Raw genomic sequence first — 8,393 nt, 5'->3', positions numbered from 1 at the left:
GTGATTTCTGATGATGGTACACTCTGAAATTGTTGATGTTCAATATGAAAACAATCATATGATGATGGAAAGGGATACATAATACAAAAGGTGTTAGAGAAGTTATTACAACTGATCTCAAGGAATAAATATGAATTAAAAAGAATGCAACTGTATTATAATATGGATGTCATTATCATCATTAGAGTAGTGAGGTATGCCTGAAGTCACACAGCTATTAAGTAATAACCAGCCTCACTTGAAAGTCTGGGTACTAAAAAAAAAAAAAAAAGAAAGTCTGGGTACTTAATTAACAGGTCATTCTGCCCCATTTTCCCCAGGATCTATGATGTGTAGACATATGACCCACCAAGTTTCAAGGGATTAGATATTGTGCAAATGGATTTTTTTGGGATAAAACTCAGCATAAAAATCATTATGATTCAAGGGTATTATAACAGAATTGAGGATGAAACTGTAGGAAAAAGTAATTTCCTTGAGTAGAAAAGCTGAAGTCAGAAATATTATTTAGTAAATCTAGGAGAATCTTTGTGCAGTGGCAGTATTGTAGCCAATGAGGTTTATCCGAGGCACAATTATTGCTAAGTAAATCTAGGAGAATCCTATGTATTTGACCTTGCTGGAACTTAACTTCCATTCAAGAACTAAAAGAACCTTTAAATGATGTAAGCTTCATGAAGTCACAGAGTAATTGAAATTTCCAGTTCCGATATGACCTTACATTGGGTAAATAATGTCATCAAAAGCTGTATATGTTTCTGTTGGAGTCTTGAGGTTGGAAGGGAATGGGATCTATTTATGCTGAATATGGTCCTGCCTAGTGGTATCTCTGATTCTGATAACTTTATCCTTACGTTGACAAATCAAGAAAGTCAACTAATGTTTTAAAGGTTGTGCATTGGCAGGTGGTAGGGCATGGCATGTTCTCTTTCCCCAGATATAATCCATCTGATAAAAATAAGAAGCCAATAACTATTCCTGAAAAAATAGAGTGGGTTGATTAAAATGGCACTCTAGAAATAGTGATATGGAAATAAACTGCAGGCTGCATTGGATAATCAGAGAAATTAATGTTAGGTTGGAAAAGAAATAAGAAATTTGCTGTCACGGGCTATGTATTTTGACTAAGAGTAGGCAGTGGGAATGGAAAAGATACTTCAAATAAAATGCAATAGAATTAATCATGAATTAACACTGAGGCAATGAAAATTAAGAAAGAAAATCCTGAGTATAAAGTTAAAACTATTAAGTATTCCACAGAAAAGGAGCTGAAAAAGGAAAAGAAAGAACTAGTTTTTGTTTTTGTTTTTGTTTTTGTTTTAAAGGAAGAAATCACAATTCAACTACAGACAACCCTTGAATAGTGTGGAGGGAAAGGGGTGCTTAGGGGCACTGACCCCAGCAAGGTAAAAAAATCCATGTGTAACTTTTGACTCTCCAAAGCTTAACTACTCACAGCCTTCTGTTGACCAGAGGACTTACTAATAATAAAGTCTATTAATACATATTTTGTATGTTATATGTATCATGCCCTATACTCTTATAATAAAGTAAGCTAAAGAAAAGAAAATGTTATTAAGAAAACCATAAAGAGAAAATATATTTATGGTATTGTATTGTATTTATTGAAAAATATAATGTACAAGTGGACCACTCAGTTCAAACCCATGTTGTTCAAGGGCCAACTCTAATTATACATTTATTGATAAATTAAGGAAATATTTAATGTGATCCTATTTCATACCAGGCACACCTCTAGGTGTGAGGCTCCAGCAGTGATCAAGAAATTGAAAGACAGGGGCCCAGTGAGTTACCTGTTGACTCTTGGTTTCAGCTAAAGTCATGATCTCAGGGTCCTGACGTCAAGTCCCACACAGGGCTCCATATCCAGCAGGGAGTCTGCTTTAGATTCTCTCTCTCCCTTTCCCTCTGCCTCTCCCTCTGCTCGAACTCTCAAAAATAAGTAAAATAAAAAGACAAACTCCTTACCTTTATAGTACTTCTATCATTGTTAAAGGAACAGATAATAGACATCTAATCACAAATAAGATGGTGAAAAGTGCAATGAAGTTGGCAGGGTTGTGATTAAGAAATAGTGTAAGTGTCTCAGAAACTAAGTTTCCCAAATTCTCTAATTTATTTTGAAATAATTTGGTTTAAAACTCTGAAAGAGGGCGGCCCCGGTGGCTCAGCGGTTTAGCGCTGCCTGAAGCCCAGGATGTGATCCTGGAGACCCGGAATCGAGTCCCACGTCGGGCTCCCTGCATGGAGCCTGCTTCTCCCTCTGCCTGTGTCTCTGCCCCTCTCTCTCTCTCTCTCTCTCTGAATGAATGAATGAATGAATAAATAAATAAATAAACTCTTTCTGTAAATAAATAATAAAACTTTGAGAGAAATTGGTTTAAAATAACAAAGATCAAAGGTAATTAAAAGTTGTAATGTTTTAATGAATTAACGGGGACAATTAGTCTCCTAACAATGGTATTACTTCAGGCTATGCGTGTTCCCCTCCATTATATCTGATTCTCTGGGCTACCAACCCCAATATTAGGTCTTGGAAATTTGTGATTCCTCTCTAACATAGTATATAGTGTCCTCAATCATTTCCTTTTAGCTTGGTTCCTCAAAGTTTTGGTTTGCATTAAACATAGGTCTGTGATTTCATAACAGTCTTGATTTCCTTTTGCATCTCAGCTACTGTGCATTTGCCAAGTCTGGGCAAAAGTCAGGAGATACGACTCCAGTCCCACTTTTGCCACTTACATATTTATAAGTTTGGACAAATCATGCAAACACTGTGAATCTATTTTATCATACATAAAATGGGGATAATAGTACCGAATAAGAACTATTGAAAGAATCAAATGAAAGGTTATGTAGAATACTATTTTATAAACCACAAAAATTCACTACAAATACAGTAGGGTATTATTTTTTACTGTGTTACTTTGTAGTAGCTCACCGGGGCTTCTTAACACTAACACAACAGAGTAAGATTTAAGATTCATTTTGCTTTTCTCCCCAGACTCCTGCTTTCTTTCAAATTTCTGAGCATTGCATATTAAATGAGTTACAATGACATATATAAAAAGTGTCATAACTTGTATTAATACTTCCCTTTAATAACTTCTTTTTAAAAATTCTATAACCTGTAACAGATTCTGGAGTTCCTATCCTCTATTATCAAACTAGTTCTGCCTCATGGAAATCCGGACTCTATTTACAACCATGGACCACTCTCATTGCATATATGATTTTTCTAGAGCTGCTCAACTGTAAGTGGCTGACTTTGCAGTCTTATTATTTGTGCCAGTTTTCAGTTTCTCTTCCACATTCTTTCCATCAACAGCATATGGCTTTGCATGGTCTATTCAGTAAATACTCCTAATTATTCCACGGAGCTTTGGTGACGATGAATGTGTGTGTTATTGGAGATAAATTGTGCAATCTGCAAGGAAAACAAAGATGAGTTTTTGCTTGGATATTTTTACTCATTTTGTGATGGAGGCAGATGCTCCATTCCATAGTGAAGCGGGGCATTGCTTTGGGGAGAGGGATGCTGAGTGCATCACATGCTTTGCTGCCTTCTTATTTGTGCTTCATGACTGATTAGCATGCCTTCCACAAACACTTCTGGTATATGGATGTAACTACCTTCCATACAAGGTGATAAGAACAGCATAATGCTTGCAAAGGAGTATTCCTTACCATAAGCAAAAACTAAACTAAATCTGAATGTAAATATTGCATGATACAAAATCAAAATATTTAATGCCTCTTGATCAGATATTAGCAGTTGCTTTTTTTCTTGTGTTCGGACAAAATGAACGCATAGTCAGATAAAGGCAGTAGCTGAAGTTGTATCAGCAACCAATAAACGTTTTTTTTTGTTTGTTGACCATTACTCTCAAAACTAAGGGAAAAAAATGAAACCTCTCCTTTCTAGGTTTTACAGTGGTATGAACTAGTAACAAATAGCTCTAGGAAGCTAGTATCACTACTGTCAAGAAAACCAACTGCCAGTATTTCATATTTTTGAATACAAGAAAATATGAAGTGTGATCCAAATTCATTAGTGCATCAAAGTTGGAAATACACTGGGATTTTCTTTTCTTTGAGAAAATAATTCTTTATGAGAAAAAAGATGAAACAGCTTTAATGTGGATTTGCTACTTCCATTGCTAGCCTGGTAAATCTTCACATCTTACTTTTGAACCAAAAAAGAAACCAGCAAGTCACAGAAGGAGTGAATGAGCCCTTTACACAAGCTTGAGATCTGATTCAGTAGAAATGTATCCACAAATTCTATGAATAAGGATATGACAATCTGTGTACACTGAATCTGGAGGTTCATAAAAAGCTAATAAAAGGGAAAGAAAGAAAGAAAAGAAATGACTCCTCTTTTGAAAAACATTCTAGCAAAGTCAATACATATTACCAAGAGTCCATTCCGGCTCAATATGATAATGCCCAATCTTTACAACTTGTTTTAGTTTTTAAAAATTACTTCAATCTCATTTTTTCCCCAAACACTTCTGGAAAGCAGTATAACTTATTTTAATACTCATTAGTTACCCAGCTGAATGATGTCAGTTAATCCCAGTTATAATATATGGTGTTAGTATTTTCAAGGAGGGAGAAAGAAAATTCTGAACTAAATGATAGCTTTACATAAAAGGCCTGGTTTAATTATATCTTCATAAAGTCCTTTAAATGCAAGGCCATTTACATAATGCTTTATCTTACTTTGTAATCTCTTTGGCTAGGTCAAATGAAAGGAAATAGGGTATTTCTGAGGGTGTATGAAGTCAAAACAGAAGGAAATCATGAGGAGGGATGAGGAAAGAAAGGTGGTCTCATTTACATTCACTGATTTCTTGACTCTTGCTGGCCAATAGCCTTTGCTCAAGGCTCTGTGGAAGGCATTCAAGATGTCTCTAGGCATACTCAGCTGACTTTTAGTAAACTGTTGAGTTCCTAAAATACAGGAACGATAGTTGTAGGCCATAAGGATGCCAATGCCATTCATTCCCCCTTCTGTATTATGTCTTTTGCTTTTGCCTCAGAATTAACAATCCTCAGAGGGCTAGTATCTAGACTGAAAATGAAGCTTGATGAACTCTGAAGTGCCCTAGGGATGCACTAATAGCTCATGCATGAAGCAAAGATGGCCTCTCTTAAATTAGGCAGTTTTATTGCTTCCTAAGAGAACTCACAGAGAATTTAAATTTTTGTTTGTTTCTTTGTTTGTTTGCATACATGTGGGAAAAAGAAATCTTCAACTTTAAGGTATGGTACATTGGGAGATGTTTCCTTGGTTCCCAAGGACTACATTTAGAGATATTTTGTATGGTAGAAAAAGAAGCAAAACATGAAGTTTCCATTAAAAAGCCACAATGAATAGATTTTGTGTGAGCAGAAATATCCCATCATATATGGGGAAATGTTTGATCTCTTTCATTTTTCACTTACTCATCATTGCTCAACTTCTTTCTAAATTGATTTAGGTTGGGACACCTGGGTGGCTCAGCGGTTGAGCATCTGCTTTCCGCTCAGGGCGTGATCCCGGAGTTTCGGGATTGAGTCTCACATCCAGCTCTCTGCATGGAGCCTGCTTCTCCCTATGCCTGTGTCCCCGCCTCTCTCTCTCTCTGTGTCTCTCATGAATAAATAAATAAAATCTTCAAATAACAACAACAAAAAAATTGATTTAGGTCAATTTGTAAAAAAAAAAAAATACCTAAATACAGTGGGGCATGCCTTAAATTGAGTCCTTCAGAAATAAATTCTAAGATGAATATTCATATGAAAGTGAAATATTAGGAAGTGTTCTCAAGAAAATAAAAAGAAAGAAAGAAAAAATAGTAGGAAAGAGGGGAATTGGGACGAGGAAAAGAACAAGGCCAAGTCAGAATATAAAACCAAGCAGTTTTTGAGTGTGTACAGTATCTATTCCACATGAATTCAACTAATTCTGATTTTCTTTCCTAATGAGTACTAAAGAGAATACATATTTGTTGATCAATTTGCATATGAAGTACCAAAGGTCCTATTGATCTATTCTAGTAAAGATATCACATAGGCAACGGTGTCAACATATGGCCATAGATTTCTTTGTGGAAAGACTGGAGGAATTACTACCATGTATACTCGCCATTGTGTTATAGGGTCCTTTCTGTTACACAATTATATTCTCTTGGACTCTGCTTCTTGAAACTAGCTAGGGGTTAATGTCTTATGTTTATGTTATAGTAATTCAGTGTTCCTTTTCTCTAAAAGCTTAATGCCACTTAGTCTGTGCTGTTCTGGACTCTCGTTATACTTATTATCTCTAGAGAGCCCAGTTTCATAAATGCAACCTCGATCATTAACTGATCTGTAGAGGACAGCTCACACTGAGCTTCTTCACAATGCCACTGCCTCTACCATCAGAGTAGTTCTTATAACTTTCGCGCAGGTAGGGTCTTCTGAGCCCTATTAGAGACAAAAGAAAACTGGAAGAAGACATTGAGGTTATTGAGTCTTTCATAATTGATCCGTTGAGAATAGCCATTTCTCTTAGGCCATGTTTATATCTATTCCATAATGCAATGCTAGGGCATTTCTAGTAGTATTACTTTACTCTCAGTATGACCATTATATTTTCAAAATTTAGAAGACCCAACCTAATTACAGTCAATTATAACCAGATCAGTAATCTCAAGCATAGGCTTAGTGGTTATAGTTATAGAAAGGACTAAAAAAGGCTAAATTGAGAGTCCTTGCACCTCTCTAATTTTAAAGTTGCAGGCCAAATAAAGAAGAAGTAGGACTCTGAGACTTGGGATAAGGACATCTGAGTAGATTCACTAAAGAACATTGAACCCCAGAGCATTCTTGGTCTACTAGAATGAATTGTTATGGGACAGCAATATAGGATAGATAGGCTGAGGGCCATATAGAAGATTCAACTGTGCTAGATGCTTTGCAAACTGGTAATTTTCTTCTTCAAGATCTGACATCCAACTCTCCTGGTTATTAAACAAATAACTAGGTCAAGTTGCAGTAAGATCAGGTGAGAAAGATAGGTTTTATTAAAGGAATCAAAGAATTATTAACCAGAAGAGCTACAGGATCTGACAAATATGTGATAGAAAGAATAATAGAGAATGCCTGAGAAGGCAAAAGAACAGGGAAGTAGGACCAGGAAAAGAAGGGGGCAAGGAAGTCTGTATTATCACGCATAGTCCTGCTAAAATTAACTCTGGCTCAATTTCAGAGAAGCTGTGGAAGCATTGTAGATCTCACCTCCAAATGGTCTGCTCAGAGGAAAAAGTATGGATTATTTATACTCCTATGTCCCTCAGGTATTGATTAAAGCTGCCCCTCTTAATCAAAGAGAATCTGTAAATTCTAGGCAAATTTAGCTCTCTGTGGACAAAGGTAAAGTACTTTTTAGAAGCCTGACCCACCCCCCCAAAAAAATCAGCTTCTAAAATAAAAGCTCTAATGTGCATAAAAATTTTCTAGAGATTCAAAGGTACCTGTGCAGAACATTGACAGTAGCAGCCACAAACCCTTCTTATTATTCTCCATGGTTCATATAGAAAATTACTCCTGTATTCAAAGTGAAGTAAATTTCCATTACAAGTTGCAAGGGATGATCAGAGGAATAATAAATACACTGTCAATTGGTTCCATAGGTAATAGTTTTAATCTATTTTCAATTGGATGTGTGCTTTTCCAGTTGTTTTGATGGGTTTGCGTTAAAATTAAGCCATTCATGACTTACAAGCAACATGTGGGTGATTAGTGCAAACAGCTGGGTTTTGGTATGCAAACTGCAGCTGTAGAATAGATTGTTTTTTGTCCTTTAATGAGAATGAAGGCTTAATACAATTCTGGACTCCTTGATTCTATGCACTAAGCCATTTAGTAAATAACTTTCTGAGAAAACTAGATGAGGGATGAAGGTAGGCACAGCCAGGCGTAGGTTTATTCAGGAGAAAAAAAAAGAAGGTGAATAATCAAATTGGAAAAAAAGAGAGCCTAGAAAATAGTCACTCCTTGTTAAATACTGAATTAAAGACACATTTAGTAGAAAATTAAAATAGTCTCTCAATGTGATGTGAAAATTTGTATAAATTTCCAAAAATTTATACCCAGTCACTAGTCTTTCAGTAGACAACATGTATAGATGCATTTTCTAAAATTACATTATGAATCAATTTATTTTAGCTATTAAATTAACCTAAATTGTAGAATAGGGGAAAGGGAGAAACAATATGAAGTAAGAAGTATTGCTATGGGATGACTATGTACCTCATAGTTTCTGGTCCAAAATAAGGAAGAGATATGTGGAAAAGACCAATATTTTTTCCCAAAAAGTCCACTTGGCACCCTGCTGAAGCAGA

General features: G+C 35.7%; 1 pseudogene; it reads left to right on the top strand.

Annotated features, from left to right (window-relative positions):
* Positions 1 to 524: 524 nt before the first annotated feature.
* LOC112922787 (U4 spliceosomal RNA) lies at positions 525 to 674 on the top strand (annotated as a pseudogene).
* The last annotated feature ends 7,719 nt before the right edge of the window (positions 675 to 8,393 follow it).

This window comes from Vulpes vulpes, chromosome 1 (assembly GCF_048418805.1).
Source record: "Vulpes vulpes isolate BD-2025 chromosome 1, VulVul3, whole genome shotgun sequence".
NCBI lineage: Eukaryota > Metazoa > Chordata > Mammalia > Carnivora > Canidae > Vulpes > Vulpes vulpes.
The sequence above is the reverse complement of the archived record's forward strand: the minus strand, read 5'-3'. Positions and strand labels throughout refer to the sequence as shown.